The 21,237-nt window shown below is 42.1% G+C and overlaps 1 pseudogene; it reads left to right on the top strand.

The window, feature by feature from the left end:
• Positions 1-21,237, top strand: part of LOC115143352 (cadherin-4-like) — a 362,505-nt pseudogene that overhangs the window by 236,634 nt on the left and 104,634 nt on the right.

The following is a 21,237-nucleotide window of genomic DNA, read 5'->3' as shown; positions in this document are numbered from 1 at the left end:
AAAATAAATGTTTTATTTAAAATATGTCAATCATTATTTGAATATGTTGGTAACCCATTGTATGAAAGGGATAATGCCCTTGAAGCCGGTGTCTGGAGTAAATATTGGCACGATTTTCCAGCCCTCGACTTCATCTTGGGACTAACAACACCCGTGCCAATATATCCTCCAAACACCGGCTTCGAGGGCATTATCACTTAATTATAAACTGGGTACTTTGGCTCTTGGATGCTGATTGGCTGAAAGCTGCAGTACACCACAGATATGACAAAAATAATTACTTTGGTAACAAGTTTACCAACGTGTTGCGTCGTACCTAAGAACAGCCCTTAGCTGTGGAATATTGGCCATATACCACAACCCCTTGAACCTTATTGCTTAAGTATCTGACTGTGTAACAGATATGTTACACTGTACCTGGATTATTTCCTTCAGAGTTGAATGGATGGTATTTGTAGCATTTTCCTGCCAGCTGGATGGTATTTGTAGCATTTTCCAGCTAACTGGATGTGTCAGTAAACATGTCGTGGCTCCCCCCCACTGGCCCACACTCTCCCTGGCATTTCATCAGATGGGCAGAGAATTGGCCCAGTGCCCTCAGAGACAATCAAAGCTTGCCTGTCACAATGACATGCATAGCGCCATCGCTTAGTCCATGCATGTTCTCATGCCAACCAACCCGCTGTCACAGGGACACAGGGCCACTGGTACAGACATGCCCTCAGAACCCTGCACTTTTCTTATGCTAAAATACACATACACAGATAAACACAAACACACACACACACAGCTGCAGGACACACACACAGCCTCAGAACACACAACCCTACAGCGAGCCTCCCAGGACATGCCACAAGAGACCTGCTTAAATGACAATAATTAGCCTGTTCTGTTTAAGCAAATTGGAGTCATTGGCACAATACAGCCTGCTCTTTGGTGACACGGACTGGTTATTTTGGACATAGAACCATGCGGTTTCTCTGTCTGAGGGATACTGCAAACTGTGTTACAGTTGGCTCATGATTGATCTTACATCTGAAACTTAAAAATAGTGAAAAAGTGAGCAGTTAATCATTAATTTGGTTGGATATGAATCTCTCTTTCCACATGGCAGAGACTTGCTGTGCTATGCAGAGCTTCATCCCAGCACAGAGAAGCTGGATTGGATTGTGTTTGTCTGTTAATATAAGATTTATGCACACATTGTCAAAATGATGTTTGCCATTCCTCCATTACACGTACAATTATTCTCCGGGCGAAACAGCAACCTAATTTGTGTGATGTGTGCCACAGTTGTTGAAAAGATCTTATGCTTTATTAGTCTGTTGTTTGCTGCATCTTTTGACAGGCAGCTGGGCGATAAATTGCAAAGATGGCTTGATAAAACGATTGTCGTGCAAAATTCTTCACGGTGGATTTTGAAAAATGGCATCTCCCCAGCTCATAACAGACCATTTGTTCCCAGGGTGATTTATGAAATCAATTTTACTTGTTATCAGCAGCAGGAGTGTGACTGAGAGATAAGATCAGCGCACAGCCTTTTTAAACAGAAGGAGAAGGGGATTGAGGCTGTATGTGTGTGTGTGTGTGTGTGTGTGTGTGTGTGTGTGTGTGTGTGTGCGTGCGCAAGTCTTTTCTGGGGGTGTTTCATTAGTTGCTGTAGCAGCACTCACACCTCAGACAAAGTGCTACAGATTGGTCATACCTAGAGCTGCTGCAGTGACCGTATTATGGCCACGCGTGCGGTCATGGAGGCAGTCAAATTCCATGTGACCGTCTTCTCCAAGCTCTGATGGTCATTAGTAGCCTACCAAACTTGCTGACTGCCTGGTACTCAGCTCTCTATTGTCCCTCTAATCACTCTAACATCAATGCAAATGTAATCGAAAATCGAATCAAACACTTCAAATCAAATTTTATTTGTCACATACACATCGTTAGCAGATGTTAATGCGAGCATAGCGAATTGCTTGTGCTTCTAGTTCTGACAATGCAGTAATAACCAACGAGTAATCTAACCTAACAATTTCACATCAACTACCTTATACACACAAGTGTAAAGGAATGAAGAATATGTACATAAAAATATATGAATGAGTGATTGGTACAGAACGGCATAGGCAAGATGCAGTAGATGGTATCGAGGACAGTATATACATATGAGGTGAGTAATGTAGGGCATGTAAACATATAAAAGTGGCATTGTTTAAGTGACTAGCGATACATAAAGATGGCAAGATGCAGTAGATGGTATAGAGTACAGTATATACATATGAGAAGAGTAATGTAGGGTATGTAAACATTATATTAAGTGGCATTGTTTAAAGTGGCTAGTGATACATTTTTTACATCAAATTTTCTAATGTTAAAGTGGCTGGAGTTGAGTCAGTATGTTGGCAGCAGCCACTCAATGTTAGTGGTGGCTGTTTAACAGTCTGATGGCCTTGAGATAGAAGCTGTTTTTCAGTCTCTCGTCCCTGTTTGATGCACCTGTACTGACCTCGCCTTCTGGACGATAGCGGGGTGAACAGGCAGTGGCTCGGGTGGTTGTTGTCCTTGATGATCTTTACGGCCTTCCTGTGAAATCGGGTGGTGTAGGTGTCCTGGATGGCAGGTAGTTTGCCCCCGGTGATGCGTTGTGCAGACCTCACTACCCTCTGGAGAGCCTTACGGTTTTGGGCGGAGCAGTTGCCGTACCAGGCGGTGATACAGCCCGACAGGATGCTCTCGATTGTGCATCTGCAAACGTTTGTGAGTGTTTTTGTCACACAGTCAGATACTTAAGCAATAAGGTTCAAGGGAATGTGGTATATGGCCAATATTCCACAGCTAAGGGCTGTTCTTAGGTACAACGCAACACGTTGGTTAACTGGTTACCAAAGTCATTAGAACAGTAAAACATATTTTTTGTCATACCCGTGGTGTACTGCAGCATTCAGCCAATCAGCATCCAAGAGCCAAAGTACCCAGTTTATAATTAAGTGATAATGCCCTCGAAGCCGGTGTTTGGAGGATATATTGGCACGGGTGTTGTTAGTCCCAAAATGAAGTCGAGGGCTGGCAAATCGTGCCAATATTTACTCCAGACACCGGCTTCGAGGGCATTATCCCTTTTATACAACGGGTTACCAACATATTCAAATAATGATTGACATATTTTAAATTAAAATGTTATTCTGGTGAATTTATTCATACTTGTTCATCCTTCCACAAGATATAGTCCCGAAACCAATCTAGGGTTGCTACCCAAGTCTGGTCACTTGATCTATTGGTTCGGTTGCCAGAGACACGACCCAGTCGCTCAGTCTTTTTGTTCTGTATCTATGGACGAGACCCAGTCGTTCGTTCTGAATGTTCCATTGCCATACTGGCTGGCAACATTCTTATCCCTTGCTTGCTAGCTAGCTAACTAAGACTAACTTACAGTCAAGTCAAACAGCGCAGAAAGAAGATCAACAGTAGCTGCATTTGTTTAATGGCATTTATTTGGATACATGCATAACAATGAGCTAATGAAGCATGATTTCTCCTAGCATAAAAAATGTGCTCTTAAAGACACTGTTGTTCAGAAGAACTAGCCATCAACACAGTTAACACAATAACTTTAAACTGAAGCGGGAAAGACTGCACACTAGCTGCACTTCGGGTTGCACTATCAGTAGCTAGTTAGCTTTCTTTGGCTAATGTTAGCTATTAGCTGTGTAATGTTAAAAGTCCAGGGGATTGTTTGAAAGAGAAACTCACATCTACTACTTTGGGAGATTAGTACTCCCGTATTTCTGCTTATCATCACTTGTTATAAAATGACAACAATGCCTTGTTAGTTGACTTACTTTTCCACTTTCGAAGCACTGTTTCCTGAAGCATTCTGCCCTGTTCTGAAATAACTCCCTGGGTTTAGCGTCATGTAATGTAAACTAACTCACGTTGTACATCGCGCTGGTCCATACAATTAACCTTATTTTAGCGCCCAAAAAGCGTAATACTTCCAGATCAACTGCAATATCAATACCATTGTAAAGCACAATTTCTCCCCTTTCCAACAAAATCAATGACGAGACCTTCATGATGCCCATCTCTGCATGATTCAAGAAGGCAATGAGCTCTGTCGGGTCTTTTTAAAAATGGTGGCTGAGGAAGCTAAACCTATTGCGTGATAGTGAGAAGGAGCGATGTTGTGTGGGGAAACTGATTTTTTCACTCGATCTGCCCAACTTATCACCTTATCGCGTCTAAAATGTAAATAAAACACTATATAGAGTTTATATAATGCGTCATTACATACCTATTTGAAGGTTTGTGTTGAATTTGAATCAGGTTTTTAGGGCGGTGCTAAAGTGATCTTCAGAAGTAAACAGTGGCTTTTGAGTCATGATAGCTTGCAGTGATGATGCAAAAAAATGACTAGGTATTCCCCCTTACCCGGTTCCTTTCTTGTTTTTAAATGGTGAGAGAAGTGCTACACCTGGTGGAGAGAGGCTGTAATACAGAATTAGTTGCTTTATGCGTTCTGTACGTTACACCATGACACGTCACGATGTAACGTACAGCGTCGGAGGGGTCCGTTTTCAACTTTTATCCAATACTATAGAGCCATCACCATGTCAATCAATGCTTGAATAGAAACGTAGTTCACACCCCAGATTTTGATTGCAACACAGACGCTACAGTCCCATAAGTTTTCTTTGCAGCCTCGTTTGAATGTCGCGGTTGCACGTATTTGTAGGGAATGGGGTTAGTGTACGTTACAGTAGTGCCTTGATGTTTGGTCAGGACGTTTTATTAATTTGTTCATTTTTAGAGACTCATTACGAAGCCCTTCCCCACACGAAACACATTGTGGGCGCTCCTCGTTATTTCTCTAAGTTTGTATGAAACACTGTATTTGCGTGTCATGATGATTGAGCTCAGTCAGAACTTGTGGCTAGCATGAGTCCATTTCATGACAGCGGTGAGGAATAATAATTCAACTGCAAAGCACACGAGCATCTTCCGCTACCTCTCCCACTCGCACAGCTGCCAAACTAGAGCAGAGACTGCTGCTAAGCAGAGAGTGCAGTTTAACTTGGCCAAATCAATTCCAGTAATTCATGAAATAATTATACATTTACATCGCGACCCACCATTAACAGGTCCACGACCAACACTTAAGAAATACTGGCGAAAATGATCTTCCTCAAACCTGAAACTGCACATGCTGCTTATGTACTGTATGCGAGTTAGTCTCTACACCCCTTGTAAAATGGATGAATATGCTTAATTTTAAGAAGTTATTTGGCCACTTTAGTTGTGATACAAACATTATCGAAACATTTAGACCTATGGGCTAGGCTACATAAGGTATGCTACTATTGATTCCAAAAATGTGCAAAAAAAAAGTGGTATAGGCTAATATTGTCACCCATTAATCTTGTCTTTACATATCCTAAATAATATATGTGTGAAATTTGTTTTGATTTAGAATGGACCATTATCATGCACCTGTCTTGAAACAGGGGCAGCGGAAAGAAATCTATGCACTTAAATAGCGAATGGGGGACGCTTTTCCCATGGTTCACTTTTATGCCAGCCAGGTAGGCTATACTCGTGTTGAAAAGATAAGCAATGTGCTTAATATTAGGAAAGTTGAGAAATAAATATAGTAGGGATTTGGAGTAGGGATGCAGCTAGTAAGGATAGCCTATAGAAAGCTGATGGCATCCTCCTCTTTTTAATAAAGGTCATCACTCTGTTTTCTCGTGCAATTGCATAGCCTATAGAAATGTTGTGCAACATGAGCTCATGGGCTCTCATGAAATTGTGCTTTACAATGGTATTGATATTACAGTTGATCTGGAAGTATTACGCTTTTTGGGCGCTAAAATAAGGTCAATTGTACTGACCAGCGTGATGTACAAAGTGAGTTAGTTTACATTACATGACACTAAACCCAGGGAGTTATTTCAGAACAGGGCAGAATTCTTCAGGAAACAGTGCTTCAAAAGTGGAAAAGTAAGTCAACTAACAAGGCATTGTTGTCATTTTATAACAAGTGATGATAAGCAGAAATAAGGGAGTACTATCTCTCATAGTAGTAGATGTGAGTTTCTCTTTCAAACAATCCCCTGCACTTTTAACGTTACACAGCTAATAGCTAACGTTAGCCAAAGCAAGCTGGCTAGCTAGCTACTGATAATGCAACCCTTAGAAACAGTACAGAGGAAGATGAAAAAATATCAGGCCTACTGTACATTTTACTGTAGAATTTATTGTTGAACACAGGTCTATGTTGGAACTGTTGCGGTTACAAGTACTCATTTTTATTCTGAACTGAAATAAACTGATTGAAGCAAGATGCTTTTTTAGACAAACACACACAGTTCTGGATTGCTCATCTGCAGCAGGAAGCAGTCTCCTGCCTGACTGAGAAAGCAATAGATATTCTGATTCAGTTTGGCACCACATACCAATGCAAGCCAGGGTTCTCAAGTACAGAAACAGTGTCAATGCTGAGCCTGACCTCTGTGTTACACTGTCAAAAACTGAGCCCAGAATAGACATGCTTGTTGAAAACTTCAACCAGCCACACACCTCTGATTAGGATTGTGTGTATGTGTTTTCTGGTCTACATCTGTGTGATGTGATCAATCAGTTTATTCCAGTTCAGAATACAAAAATGTGTATTTTAACAGCACAGGTTCCAACCTAGACTTTCTATCATCAATAATTTATACAGTAAGATGTACAGTAGGCCTGGATATTTTTTTCAATCTATACTGTTACTTAGGGTTGCAAGATCAAAAAGCCTGTGTGTGTGTGTTCTGTTATACATCTCTGTGTCTGTGATGTGATCAATCCGTTTATTCCAGTTCAGAATTCAATTATTTATTGTATTTTAACCGCAACAGTTCCAACCTAGACAGGTACGTGAGACTGTTTTTAATGGGGAAAAATAAACAAAAGATATTTATGGGTATTTAATTGTTAATTGTTTTTGTCTATATTGCATTTTTTTAGGCATAAGGGCAATGAAATGTACCGATATTTACATATAGTTGCAAATATTCCAAAGCTTGGGTCCCAGGAAAACACAGAATTTCTCATTTGGGTCTCAGGCTGAAAAAGTTTAAGAACCCCTGACATAGGCCAGTGATTTTGCTGTTCATTAGACCTACTCATCTTGTTGGCTGACGAAAAGTAAATGTGGACAATTCTTCCAATATCTTCAATATGCACCTCGTAATTGGATAAGGACATGCGCAGTGGCGTCCCCAATGTGTCTGACTTCACTTGTAGCCTGTGAGAAAGACCTGATCACGTGATGGATAGTCATGTGAATGAGAGATGCTTCAGAGCGCGCAGGGCACAACGCACCACAACGGCCACTGGTCACAAAAGGCATAGATTTGTTTAGGGATCTTTACGGCCATACAAAGGGGATTCTACAGTGAAATTCGAGGCATTATCAAGTGCTTGTAAAATTGTGAATGAGAGTCTGATGAGGTGTGTACAGCCTGTGCAAAAAAACAAATCAGAACTCATGCCTTTCAAGCAACTTTTTTCATTAGAGTATCATCACGCAGCCTTACAATGTATTAAAAGTCAAAACATTTAGCCCAACATTTGTAGAACAGCTAAAGTTACATTAATAACTCGAAATTAAGCATACAGGAGTACCTATTTCTTTGTTAACCGCTCAACACAGGATAGCCACATGTGAGCACTCCCTCAAAACGGTTGGAGAAAATATTTATATTTTATTCAGCTTTGTTCAGTTGAATTCTTCATACTATAAAATGATATAAAATAATGCCACGGAATTCTAAGCAAATCTTGTGTGCTAAATGAACTAGTGTAGCCCACATCACTTTGGTATAGCCAAATCAGGACCTAACATAAGGACAACTCAGAGTATGTTATTCTGTTCTTCTGAAATAGACTACATTTTCTTCATATCATCCTTCTTTATACCTGTCTAAAGTAAATAATGGATTTATTGTGAAGGTGTAGGCCAGATATCATCAATACAGGCCAATTTTCTTTTTTGAGCGGATTGTCAGGGGGCTGGAACATAATTACAAATCAAGTAAATCCACCTTTAAGGTAAATATCTAATGCGATAGACCATATAACTGGAGAGGAAATAGAAAACATCAACTGAATGTTAAATGTGTTTCCTGTCAGGTATTTTAATTGTCTGTATTGTCTAAATCAAATCAAATCAAATTGTATTTGTCACATGCGCCGAATACAACAGGTGTAGGTAGATCTTACAGTGAAATGCTTATTTCCAATCACTTCCCCAATAATGCTTTAAGAAGTTTTAAGAAAAAAAGTTCAGTAAAAATAGATAAGAAAAAATAGAAAATAAAAACAACAAATAATTAAAGAGCAGCAGTAAAATAACAATAGCGAGGCTATATACATGGGTTACCGGTACAGAGTCAATGTGTGGGGGCACAGGTTAGTTGAGGTAATTGAGGTAATATGTACATGTAGGTAGAGTTATTATGCATACTATGCTAAGTTACTATGCATAGATAATAACAACAAAGAGTAGAAGCAGATTAAAAGAGGGGTCTGGGTAGCCCTTTGATTAGCTGTTCAGGAGTCTTATGGCTTTGGGGGTAGAAACTGTTACGAAGCCTCTTAGACCTAGACTTGGCGCGCTGGTACCACTTGCCATGTGGTAGCAGAGAGAACAGTCCATGACTAGGGTGGCTGGAGTCTTTGACACATTTTAGGGCCTTCCTCTGACACCGTCTGGTATCGAGGTCCTGGATGGCAGGAAGCTTGGCCCCAGTGATGTACTGGGCCATATGCACTACCCTCTGTAGTGTCTTGTGGTCGGAGGCCAAGCGGTTGCCATACCAGACAGTGATGCAACCAGTCAGGATGCTCTCGATGGTGCAGCTGTATAAACTTTTGAGCATCTGAGGACCCATGCCAAATCTTTTCAGTCTCCTGAGGGGGAATAGGCTTTGTCGTGACCTCTTCACGACTGTCTTAGTGTGTTTGGACCATGTTAGTTTGTTGGTGATGTGGACACCAAGGAACTTGAAGCTCTCAACCTGCTCCACTGCAGCCCTGTCGATGAGAATGGGGTCGTGCTCGTTCTTCCTTTTCTTGTAGTCCACAATCATCTCCTTTGTTTTGATCACATTGAGGGAGAGGTTGTTGTCCTGGCACCACACGGCCAGGTCTCTGACCTCCTCCCTATAGGCTGTGGCATCGGCAAACTTGATGATGGTGTTGGAGTAGTGCTTGGCCATGCAGTGATGAGTGAACAGAGAGTACAGGAGGGGACAGAGCACGCACCCCCAAGGGGCCACCGTGTTGAGGATCAGCATGGCGGATGTGTTGGTACCTACACTTACCACCTGGGGGCGGCCCGTCAAGAAGTCCAGGATCCAGTTGCAGAGGGAGGTGTTTAGTCCCAGGCTCCTTAGCTTAGTGATGAGCTTTGAGTCAATGAAAAGCATTCTCACAGTAGTCTGCTTGTTAAATGTTTGTAAAGTCTTAATTTGCCATTGTTTGTAATGTCTTGTTAATTGGTGTTGGACCCCAGGAAGATTAGCTAACATTATGGCGTTAGCTAATGGGGATCCTAATAAAAATTCACAAATTCACTGAACAGGCCTGGGTGCTGCACCCCATCCCTCTCTGGCCCTCTCCCAATCAGCCCTGGGTTCTGCTTCTCATCTCTCTCTGGGCTCCACTAAACTTGTATGGTAGAAAAACTGCAAGATTATGTTATAATACTTTTATTGCATCAAATGGTTGTTTTATGCAACAGAATAGAGTATTCTTAACTATTGTGTGTGTGTTCTACTGAGGATGGGCCTCTGGGAGATAACACTGACAGGAGATTTACCATGTCTTTTGGGTGATAAAACCTAAAGAGCATTCCAGAGCATGAGTTAATGTTGCCGTTCTATACGGGGCCAGACACTGGTCTCTACACAATGAAAACTGTTGACACAGCAGATACTGTCTGCTATGTATTATAGGTATCTTTCATACAGATCTTAACCTTGTGACCCATTCTATATATCTGTTGATCATCATGTAGGTTGGAAGGGGTGTATCTTGGCTATAAAAGTCCTTTGACCTTTTGTCACGGGGCTCTCAACGAATCATCTGAGTGTGAATCGTCGACCAGCCATAACCAGCCATCATTATCGTAGAGCACTCAATCGATTCACTTTATATGTGTGCGTTGTATTGACCTGCTCCCTTATTAATACGTGATTAAAGATTTAGTTTAGGTACAACTCTGACTTGTGTGATAAGTTTGTCTCTCCTCATTTGATAGTAAAGAAATTAACCACCACACTGGTCTGTGCTCTGGAAGCATCCCTCGGGTAATGGCTACATCAGCTAAATAATGATGTCTAGCCTTTCATCAGTGGTACAGCCACATGAGAGAATGTTTGCATACCCTCCCTATCTGACAAGCCACTGCCTACATGACTCACTGTTTCTACTTCAACACCTGACTGATGGGACACTTGGTGATGGCAGAATGTTTCAACACATGGCCTCCCTAGTGACGAAGTGATGTTGAAAAGTAAAAGGACTTGACATTGATGTTAAATTGTTTTGGCTGAAATTCTTAAATCTAAATTGAAAGTACTGTTTCAAAACATATAAAAGCTTGAATTATTACTCAGAATGTAAAGATATAGTATTTATATTGAACGTTCAGTCTGCACAGCTTTGAATGTTCCCCTCAGATTTCATATTGGTTGAGATGGCAGCTGGATGTCATCTATCATTGCAGCATCCATATCAAAGTGATCCACACCATTTCTCTCCCCACCCATTGAGGAGAATGAAAATCCCCAATAATCTGAAAAGAGATTGGAGACTGACAGACAATCTGACTTTACGCAGAGAAAATACTGATGTTTGAGTGAGTGATGTAGAATATCTGAGCACTTATGTATTGGGTTGTGGGTTCCTATGTCGAGATGTAGAGTTCCTGTGCAGCATCTGATCAATCAATAATGACTGGCTGTGAGATCTCTCTCTCTCTCTCTCTCTCTCTCTCTCTCTCTCTCTGGAGGGGGAAGGAAGGAAAGTGTGTGTCATTTAAGATTGTGTTCTGTGTTTTGTGGTAACTTGATTGAGAATGATAAAGAGCTTCACAGTCAAATCAAATCAAATGTATTTATATAGCCCTTCGTACATCAGATATCTCAAAGTGCTGTACAGAAACCCAGCCTAATTGCACAGTCTGATGCATTCATATTACATTCATATTCATATTATGATGCATTCATATTGATGCATTCATATTACATAGCTTCCATGAAGCCCCACCTCCCCTGGAAAACGCAAGGAAATACAGATGTCTTTCTTGCATCAATTTTGATTTCAGTGGAGAGTCAAAGTTGTCTTCACTTCTGAAGACAGGATTAGGAGAGATATTACTTTAGGAAGGTGGAAAAAATATGCTAGTATTTCACAACAGTTACATATCACCAGATGTCACCTCACCCCCTAAATCTTACCACTGCGTCCCCCCACCCCCCTCTCTCTCTCTTTCTAGTAAAGTTTGAGGACTGCCAGCACAGTAAAGCAGTGGGCTTCGAGAGCAGTGACCCTAACTTCAGTGTGCGCCCTGACGGCTCGGTGTACGCGGAACAGGAAGTGGCCAACCTGTCAGAACCGATCCAGTTCATGGTGACCGCCCGCGGAGGTCATGACCCTCACATCTGGGAGACCACGGTCAAGCTGGCCTTGGTTGGACACCAACCCTCTGTCCCTGTGAGTCAGGTAAACATATATAAACTGCAATCATTTACACTGCAGTTAAACAGACACATACCTAAAGTTTGCCTCAGGTATACAAACCGACACACCCCTGCTACTGACAGTCTGTACTGTATCTCAGTTGTACATTTGCATAGAAACATATTTATACACTTCAAAACCTCTAACTGCCTCTCAGGTAAGATCAGTTTTCAATGATCCTCAAGTACATTATATAAAACCACATTATTTCAGGTTCTTCTATCATAAACAGGAATTTCTCAGGGAACAACCTACTGTATTATTTGCTTTTTAAGATGTTGAATAGCCTGAGGCTTAATGCTTACTCCAGGTCATGTTTTTAATCATAGAAAATATCCAAGAATAGTGTAAAGCAGTTGCAGAGCTGGGATTAAAATTCTGCCAACTCCTCACAGCACAATAATGAAGGGCATGAAATAATTGACATTGATTAAGCTAATGTTCCAGTCTGTCGGAGGGAGGCATGGGGGAGTCAGGTGACATTGTAGCAGCACTATGGAAATATGTTCCCACATTAAGAGAGCAACAGAGAGATTCAATAATAGAACAAGAAATGTTTGAAAACCAGTAACCAGTGTTTTAAATTGATCCATTTTTGTTGCAAGCCCTTACAACTAGGTACCTTCCAGACACTTTTATTTCTGATACAAACAGGCAGCAGTGTGTAATTTCGGTCAGCAGGTGATTCCGAACTGAAAAATTGTTGTTATGCCCTGTGGGAAAGTTGTCAAAAGTAAATTGAATTGCTTCATTAAAATTAAATGTAAAGTTGTGGCCAAAAGTTTTGAGAATGACACAAATTTTGCTGTTTCAGCGTCTTTTGATATTTTTGTCAGATGTTACTATGGAATACTGAAGTATAATTACAAGCATTTCATAAGTGTCAAAGGCTTTTATTGACATTTACATGAAGTTGATGCGAAGAGTCAATATTTGCAGTGTTGACCCTTCTTTTTCAAGACCTCTGCAATCCGCCCTGGCATGCTGTCAATTATCTTCTGGGCCACATCGTGACTGAAGGCAGCCCATTCTTGCATAATCAATGCTTGGAGTTTGTGGGTTTTTGTTTGTCCACCCGCCTCTTAAGGATTGACCACAAGTTCTCAATGGGATTGGGGAGTTTCCTGGCCATGGACACAAAATATCGTTTTTGTTCTCCGAGCCACTTAGTTATCACTTTTGCCTTATGGCAAGGTGCTCCATCATGCTGGAAAAGGAATTGTTCATCACCAAACTGTTCCTGGATGGTTTGGAGAAGTTGTTCTCGGAGGATTTGTTGGTACCATTCTTTATTCATGGCTGTGTTCTTAGACAAACTTGTGAGTGAGCCCACTCCCTTGGTTGAGAAGCAACCCCACACATGAATGATCTTAGGATGCTTTACTGTTGGCATGACACAGGACTGATGGTAGCGCTCACCTTGTCTTCTCCGGACAAGCTTTTTTCCGGATGCCCCAAACAATCGGAAAGGGGATTCATCAGAGAAAATGACTTTACCCCAGTACTCAGTAGTCCAATCACTGACATGATGTCAGCTGGTCCTTTTGTGGCAGGGCTGAAATGCAGTGGAAATGTTTTGGGGGGATTCAGTTCATTTGCATGGCAAAGAGTGACTTTCCAATTAATTGCAATTCATCTGATCACTCTTCTTAATGTTCTGGAGCATATGCAAATTGCCATCATACAAACTGAGGCAGCAGACTTTGTGAAAATTAATATTTGTGTCATTCTCAAAACATTTGGCCACGACTGTATAGCCATGAAAAACTAAATAATGGAAATGTATAATTCCAGCAAATGTTCAGACTCCTGCACATTCTGACTGCTCCACATCTTTTAACCCTTTACAGCCCTAAACACATTGCCCATTTGATGTCGGTTAGCCACTGTATTGGGTCATACAGACAATAATTCCAGGAAAAGCTTGGTGAATGGTTCATAAAGGGTACAGAGAGAGAGAGAGAGAGAGAGAGAGAGAGAGAGAGAGAGAGAGAGAGAGAGAGAGAGACTGTCCTTCGCGCTGGCACAGTAGTATTCCCTCCAGTGTGACCCACAATGACAAACGGGCTCAGAGGACATGCTGATGTGGCATAGAACAGGGTTTTCCAAACTCGGTCCTGGGTGCACACCCTAGCGCTATACAGCTGACTAAAATAAGCTTGATGATGAGTTGGTTATTTGAATCAGCTGTTTAGTGCTAGGACAAGAACCAGAATTTGCACCCGGGGGGGGGGGGGGGGGGGGGGGTGCTTTAAAATACAGGTGCTTTAAAATACAGCAACTGTAGGGTAATGCCTTGTATACAGAAATGCTTATTCCCAGATTCAACAATAGAAACTACTCAGTGAGAAGTAGATTGATGTTTTAAAGTATTGACTATATAAAGAAAGAAAGAAAGTCACATACTGGACGGCTCTGACTTAGAATACGTGGACAACTACAAATACTTAGGTGTCTGGTTAGACTGTAAACTCTCCTTCCAGACCCATATTAAACATCTCCAATCCAAAGTAAAATCTAGAATTGGCTTCCTTTTTCGCTACAAAGCATCCTTCACTCGTGCTGCCAAACATACCCTTGTAAAACTGACCATCCTACCAATCCTCGACTTCGGCGATGTCATTTACAAAATAGCCTCCAATAACCTACTCAACAAATTGGATGCAGTCTATCACAGTGCAATCCGTTTTGTCACCAAAGCCCCATATGCTACCCACCATTGCGACCTGTACACTCTCGTTGGCTGGCCCTCGCTTCATATTCGTCGCCAAACCCACTGGCTCCATGTCATCTACAAGACCCTGCTAGGTAAAGTCCCCCCTTATCTCAGCTCGCTGGTCACCATAGCATCTCCCACCTGTAGCACACACTCCAGCAGGTATATCTCTCTAGTCACCCCCAAAACCAATTCTTTCTTTGGCCGCCTCTCCTTCCAGTTCTCTGCTGCCAATGACTGGAACGAACTACAAAAATCTCTGAAACTGGAAACACTTATCTCCCTCACTAGCGTTAAGCACCAACTGTCAGAGCAGCTCACAGATTACTGCACCTGTACATAGCCCACCTATAATTTAGCCCAAACAACTACCTCTTTCCCTACTGTATTTTATTTATTTATTTATTTTGCTCCTTTGCACCCCATTATTTTTATTTCTACTTTGCACATTCTTCCACTGCAAATCTACCATTCCAGTGTTTTACTTGCTATTTTGTATTTACTTTGCCATCATGGCCTTTTTTTTGCCTTATCTCACCTCATTTGCTCACATCGTATATAGACTTGTTTCTACTGTATTATTGACTGTATGTCTGTTTTACTCCATGTGTAACTCTGTGTCGTTGTATGTGTCGAACTGCTTTGCTTTATCTTGGCCAGGTCGCAATTGTAAATGAGAACTTGTTCTCAACTTGCCTACCTGGTTAAATAAAGGTGAAAAAATACTCTAATTATGCACCCAAACAGTTAATGGGTATAGCAACTATATAATAAACCATTACATGTTTGGGAGCATAATTAGAGTGTGTGACTTTCTTTCTATCTTTTTAATAATTTACTCTTTGTTAGTCAGCACCTCTATAAAATGTTTTTGGTTGGGTGTGCAACATCTTGTATCTTTTACCATAAAAGTATTGCCTGCAACACAGAAATGTTGTGAAGACACACAGACATTGAAATGTGTGAAATGCTGTGACAGAGTTGGTGTGACATTTTGGCTACTCTGTGTCAATAGTGCTGAAAGGGAGAGGGGGAAATAATCAGATTACCTATGACCACTACACACCGAAACATGTCATCACAACAATACAATTTAAATGTTGCTAAACCATCCTACAGATATTTGGTGAATGACCATGTGCAGACCAGCTGGCTGGTGTGTTTATGGACATATTCAATCAATCCTTATCTCAGTCTGCTGTTCCCACATGCTTCAAGAGGGCCACCATTGTTCCTGTTCCCAAGAAAGCTAAGGTAACTGAGCTAAACGACTACCGCCCCGTAGCACTCACTTCCGTCATCATGAAGTGCTTTGAGAGACTAGTCAAGGACCATATCACCTCCACCCTACCTGACACCCTAGACCCACTCCAATTTGCTTACTGCACCAATATGTCCATAGACGACGCAATCGCAACCACACTGCCCTAACCCATCTGGACGAGAGGAATACCTAGGTGAGAATGCTGTTCATCGACTACAGCTCAGAATTTAACACCATAGTACCCTCCAAACTCGTCATCAAGCTGGAGACCCTGGGTCTCGACCCCGCCCTGTGCAACTGGGTACTGGACTTCCTGACGGGCCGCCCCCAGGTGGTGAGGGTAGGTAACAACATCTCCACCCCGCTGATCCTCAACACTGGGGCCCCACAAGGGTGCGTTCTGAGCCCTCTCCTGTACTCCCTGTTCACCCACGACTGCGTGGTCATGCACGCCTCCAACTCAATCATCAAGTTTGCGGACAACACTACAGTGGTAGGCTTGATTACCAACAACGACGAGACGGCCTACAGAGAGGAGGTGAGGGCCCTCGGAGTGTGGTGTCAGGAAAATAACCTCACACTCAACGTCAACAAAACAAAGGAGATGATCGTGGACTTCAGGAAACAGCAGAGGGAGCACCCCCCTATCCACATCAACGGTACAGTAGTGGAGAGGGTAGTAAGTTTTAGGTTCCTGGGCGTACACATCACGGACAAATTGAATTGGTCCACCCACACAGACAGCGTTGTGAAGAAGGCGCAGCAGTGCCTCTTCAACCTCAGGAGGCTGAAGAAATTTGGCTTGTCACCAAAAGCACACAAACTTCTACAGATGCACAATCGAGAGCATCCTGTCGGGCTGTATCACCGCCTAGTACGGCAACTGCTCCGCCCACAACCGTAAGGCTCTCCAGAGGGTAGTGAGGTCTGCACAACGCATCACCGGGGGCAAACTACCTGCCCTCCAGGACACCTACACCACCCAATGTCACAGGAAGGCCATAAAGATCATCAAGGACAACAACCACCCGAGCCACTGCCTGTTCACCCCGCTATCATCCAGAAGGCGAGGTCAGTACAGGTGCATCAAAGCAGGGACCGAGAGACTGAAAAAGAGCTTCTATCTCAAGGCCATCATACTGTTAAACAGACACTACTAACATTGAGTGGCTGCTGCCAACATACTGACTCAACTCCAGCTCACTTTAATAGTGGAAATTGATGGAGATTGATGTAAAAAATGTATCACTAGCCACTTTAAGCAATGCCACTTAATATAATGTTTACATACCGTACATTACGTTACATTACGTTGGACTAGTAACCGGAAGGTTGCAAGTTCAAACCCCCGAGCTGACAAGGTACAAATCTGTCGTTCTGCCCCTGAACAGGCAGTTAACCCACTGTTCCTAGGGCGTCATTGAAAATAAGAATTTGTTCTTAACTGACTTGCCAAGTTAAATAAAGATTTAAAAAATATCATCTACTGCATCTTGCCATCTTAATATAATACATGTATCACTAGCCACTTTAAACTATGCTACTTTTATATGTTTACATACCCTACATTACTCATCTCATATGTACAGTGGGGCAAAAAAGTATTTAGTCAGCCACCAATTGTGCAAATTCTCCCACTTAAAAGGATGAGAGAGGCCTGTAATTTTCATCATAGGTACACTTCAACTATGACAGAAAAAATGAGAAAAAAATCCAGAAAATCACATTGTAGGATTTTTAATGAATTTATTTGCAAATTAATTAAGGTGGAAAATAAGTATTTGGTCAATAACAAAAGTTTATCTCAATACTTTGTTAAATACCCTTTGTTGGCAATGACAGAGGTCAAACGTTTTCACAAGGTTCTCAGTCTTCACAAGGTTTTCACACACTGTTGCTGGTATTTTGGCCCATTCCTCCATGCAGATCTCCTCTAGAGCTTCCTAGTGATGTTTTGGGGCTGTTGCTGGGCAACAGGGACTTTCAACTCCCTCCAAAGATTTTCTATGGGGTTGAGATCTGGATCCTGGCTAGACCACTCCAGGACCTTGAAATGCTTCTTACGAAGCCACTCCTTCATTGCCCGGGCGGTGTGTTTGGGATCATTGTCATGCTGAAATACCCAGCCACGTTTCATCTTCAATGCCCTTGCTGATGGAAGGAGGTTTTCACTCAAAATCTCACGATACATGGCCCCATTCATTCTTTCCTTTACACGGATCAGTTGTCCTGGTCCCTTTGCAGAAAAACAGCCCCAAAGCGTGATGTTTCCACCCCCATGCTTCACAGTAGGTATGGTGTTCTTTGGATACAACTCAGCATTCTTTGTCCTCAAAACACGACGAGTTGAGTTTTTACCAAAAAGTTATATTTTGATTTCATCTGACCATATGACATTCTCCCAATCTTCTTCTGGATCATCCAAATGCTCTCTAGCAAACTTCAGACGGGCCTGGACATGTACTGGCTTAAGCAGGGGGACACGTCTGGCACTGCAGGATTTGAGTCCCTGGCCGCGTAGTGTGTTACTGATGGTAGACTTTGTTACATTGGTCCCAGCTCTCTGCAGGTCATTCACTAGGTCCCCCCGTGTGGTTCTGGGATTTTTGCTCACCGTTCTAGTGATCATTTTGACCCCACGGGGTGAGATCTTGCGTGGAGCCCCAGATCGAAGTAGATTATCAGTGGTCTTGTATGTCTTCCATTTCCTAATAATTGCTCCCACAGTTGATTTCTTCAAACCAAGCTGCTTACCTATTGCAGATTCAGTCTTCCCAGCCTGGTGCAGGTCTACAATTTTGTTTCTGGTGTCCTTTGACAGCTCTTTGGTCTTGGCCTTAGTGGAGTTTGGAGTGTGACTGTTTGAGGTTGTGGACAGGTGTCTTTTATACTGATAACAAGTTCAAACAGGTGCCATTAATACAGTGGAGGACAGAGGAGCCTCTTAAAAAGAAGTTACAGGTCTGTGAGAACCAGAAATCTTGCTTGTTTGTAGGTGACCAAATACTTATTTTCCACCGTAATTTGCAAATAAATTCATTAAAAATCCTACAATGTGATTTTCTGGATTTTTAAAATCATTTTGTCTGTCATAGTTGAAGTGTACCTATGATGAAAATTACAGGCCTCTCTCATATTTTTAAGTGGGAGAACTTGCACAATTGGTGGCTAACTAAAAACTTTTTTGCCCCACTGTATATACTGTACTCGATACAATCTACTGCATCTTGCCTATGCCGTTCTGTACTCTCACTCATTCATATATCTTTATGTACATATTCTTTATCCCTTTACACTTGTGTGTATAAGGTAGTAGTTGTGGAATTTTTAGGTTAGATTACTCGTTGGTTATTACTGCATTGTCGGAACTAGAAGCACAAGCATTTTTCTACACTCGCATTAACATCTGCTAACCATGTGTATGTGACAAATAATTTTTTGATTTGATTTTGATTTGAGGTGATTAAAAGACAGACAGTTCCATTTCAAGGTAGGTGCAAGTATTAAGTTTCAGAGCAGACGTGTACAGGGACTCAATGTACTCCTCGATTATTATGTTCTATTAATTGCTGAATTTACCTCTTCCTAGATTAACTGTACATAGTGCTTGGTGTATGTGTTGGTGTGTGCATTATAGCTTATCTATTTGTATTGGATGTACATTTATATATTTGAATATGATCGTAGTTTGGCTGCCTCCTGTCATTCTGGCTGTGAAGTCCCTCAATGCAGGTTATGTACAGTACTCACACTATGGTGCCAGTGTACTCGACTCAATATGCATATACCCCCAGCTGATTTCATGTTGCTCTGGCCTGCCTTTTCATGCAGTTATGCACCAGTACTCTGGGAGCCTGATGATCCATTATTATTTGATTTGCATACATTTTGCTCTTCCCCAGACTAACTGTTTGTGTTAGATTAGAGCAAAAAACCATAGTGCGGAGGAGTTTAGGACCTAGAGTCTAAGTGGTCCGTGAGGAGGCAGTAGTGGATATGGCAGTGAGGTCATGATGACTTGTCTATGCTGTGATTGCAGCCCAGTTCTACATCCATAAGAGGAATGCATCAATAGTCATAGCTGCTTCCTAAAATGTACTTGATTCAGTAAGATGAGAAATTTCAGATACTTCTCTTCTCTTGATTTTCCTACCCTCACATCCTGTTCACCACAGATCACCACTCTGATCAGCTCTCATCAATGATAATCAGTGTGGAAGGCTAATGGAAAAATAGAAAACATTAAATTACATGGCCTGAGATCAACAGTGAATGGAGGATGGGAAACTAGCACATACTTGATATTGTGTAATTGAAAGTCCCTGTTTAGTGTTGCCTTCTGCTCTTCAGAATGATAACCTCCAGATGTCAGCTCCAGGGCTGCGGGGCTGACTGATGCCCCAGTGACATGCAGCCTGTCTAGGAGGCGAGAGCAGCCATCTGGCCTGCCCTCTAGCTCTGGGCCTGGGGAGCTCTGGGCAGTTCTGGGACTGATTTCACACTCATTGATTCCTGCTTGCACACACACATTCACACTCACACACACACATGCATGCATGTGTACACACAGGCGGCAGGTAGCCTAGTGGTTAGAGCAGTGGGCCAGTAACAGTGAAGTTGCTTGTTCAAATCCCAGAGCTGAAAAGGTGAAAAATCTGTTGATGTACCCTTGAGCAAGGTACTTAACCATACTTGCTACAGGGTCACTGTTGATCATGGCAGACCCTGGCTGTGACCCCACTCTCTGAGGGTCTCAGGGAGAGTTGGGATATGCAAAAAAAAACATTTCAAATTCACACATGCATATTAATGCCCATTTGTAATATAGGACAAATTTAAGCACCTACCAAACTATTATTATTATCCCCAACATACCTTTCTCACAGCAGAAAAGGCCTGTTCCAGTTTCCTCTTTTTCCTTTGTAATTATGATGATGTTTGTCATAATGCCAGCTTCAAAGGCCTGTCATTTGTCATGCTGTTTGGCGTGTGAGCAATGTGGCCCTGCTGCAGTGGTATCATCCATAGACAGACTCTGAATAAAGATGTCCTCTCTGCTCTGTTGTGTCTGCCTGGCACTATGTTTGGAGGTGTGGGAGTTTGCCAATGCAACGCAGATCGGATGCATCGACCACATTATCAGCTGTCCTGATGTTTCCGCTTTCCCCAGCAGGCTGAGGCGCTGATAATGATGGAGAGCAGCAACGCTGTGTGTGTTATTCAACAGATAGCTGGGGCTGCCGATACGGACAGGGAGTGAACACATTGGGCAGAAACAGGGGGTCTATGCAGAGACAGGGAAGCCTTGGAGCATCATGGGTACCATCCTTACTCATCCTCACCTATCAGCATGTTTCCATATATACTTTTTCTCCAGCTACTCCACCCTCTCTGCCTTCTTTAAATATATTCTAGGATCTAACTTTGGCATTTTATCTGTCTTTTCTTCCCCCTTTCTCCTTCTCTTTGTCTATGTGAA

The sequence above is a fragment of the Oncorhynchus nerka genome, linkage group LG15 (assembly GCF_034236695.1).
Source record: "Oncorhynchus nerka isolate Pitt River linkage group LG15, Oner_Uvic_2.0, whole genome shotgun sequence".
NCBI lineage: Eukaryota > Metazoa > Chordata > Actinopteri > Salmoniformes > Salmonidae > Oncorhynchus > Oncorhynchus nerka.
This window is presented reverse-complemented; position numbering and strand designations above follow the sequence as displayed.